The sequence below is a fragment of the Lemur catta genome, chromosome 15, assembly GCF_020740605.2.
Source record: "Lemur catta isolate mLemCat1 chromosome 15, mLemCat1.pri, whole genome shotgun sequence".
Classification (NCBI taxonomy): domain Eukaryota; kingdom Metazoa; phylum Chordata; class Mammalia; order Primates; family Lemuridae; genus Lemur; species Lemur catta.
In genome coordinates, this window is record NC_059142.1 from 52,248,589 (window position 1) to 52,250,042 (window position 1,454).

A 1,454-nucleotide genomic window follows, 5' to 3' on the forward strand; every position below is an offset into this window, starting at 1 on the left:
ATAACATCCCCATTTTATCGACTCAGAAACAGGCTTAGAGAGGTCTGTAAATTACCCCAGGAAACCAAAATATAGTAGACCTGGGCCTGCCTTGTTCTAAAACCCCCGTTATTTCCCCCCATTATGCCACTTTGTTCTAAATTGGTGGCCAGAAAAAATAGATATGAAAGGGAAGGACTTGGCTGCTAAGCAGAGGGGACAAGGAAGTGAGGGAAGAGTTGCAATTTTTTGTTTTGAGTAGGCCTGGGTAATGGGGAGAACAACAAAGAAATTTACCAGTCAAGAGGAATAGCTGACTATTCCTTTGTGGGATGGGCACAGAGGACAGGGAAGGGGCAGGTGAGGGGATGATTGTAGGGGTGAAGGGAATTTTTCCCTCCTTCTCTGAAGGTTTGATTCTGCTGAAATAAACTGACAAAAGATTAACAGGAGAAAAACCCTACAAATTGATTGACATGCGAGTGTGTATGGGAGGCAGTAAAAAATATGAGACTCAAAGAAGGGCCAGGTGGCTGAAGCTTAAATAGCACCCTTTATATAGAGGAGAGGGAGATGGGGGATGTAGGCAATTTTGCGGGGTAGTAAATGATTTTTTAGGGGAAATGAATGAGCCCAGAAAACAGACATCCTAGGACAAAGTTCCTCTGAGCTCTGGGGGGTAGGAGTGCTGAGAAATTTCAGGAAGGTGAGGGGTGGAACTTCACTGTGAACAAAGGTTGTCTCATTATGCAGATAAAGTCTCCCAGACAATCTCAGCTACCCTCAGAAAATAGATGTAAAGTCTATCTGGGGCTGATCTAAGTGTAGTGGTATTTACTGTTTACAACTAATTGATCACAACCAGTTACAGATTCCTTTGTTCCTTCTCCACTCCCACTGCTTCACTTGACTAGTCTGGGTGTGGTGATGATTTTTAGTCTCTTCTCTTCTCTGGTGGTTAATCTTTCCTGGTTATTTGATAAGATTCCTCAGGAGGAAGTTTTAAGACAATTGCATTTTTTTTCCTTCATGGAACACTTCATGAATTTGCATGTCATCCTTGCAGAGGGGTTATGCTAATCTTCTCTGCATCGTTCCAATTTTAGTATATGTGCTGCCAAAGAAAGCACACAATTGCATTTCTTTTGGAAGAAGTTTTCTCAATCAGAGAGCCCCTGTGCTTCGGGTGGGGAAACAAGAGAAGGTTATAAAGTCCTTGGTTCTGAGGCAGCTTCTAAGGCATATGGGTGAAGACGCTAGAGAGGCTCATGAAGGACCCTTTCATTATTGCCAAAGACTTGGGATTCAATTCTATGGGATACTGAAGCAGGAGTGGGCCATGGTCAGATTTTCATCTTCGAAATACTTTATCACTCTGGCTGTAGAGTAGAAAATCATTTGGAAGCAAGATATTTATCATCCACAAGAAAATGTCTCAAATCCTTTGCAAGGCCCTTAAAGATCTGGCCCTGCCA

The 1,454-nt window shown here is 42.7% G+C and overlaps 1 non-coding gene across 1 annotated transcript; it reads right to left on the minus strand.

Annotated features, from left to right (window-relative positions):
- Positions 1 to 1,002: 1,002 nt before the first annotated feature.
- Positions 1,003 to 1,109, minus strand: LOC123621344. Its single transcript, XR_006729080.1, has one exon. It is a non-coding gene; the product is annotated as a U6 spliceosomal RNA (small nuclear RNA).
- Between the last annotated feature and the right edge of the window lie 345 nt (positions 1,110 to 1,454).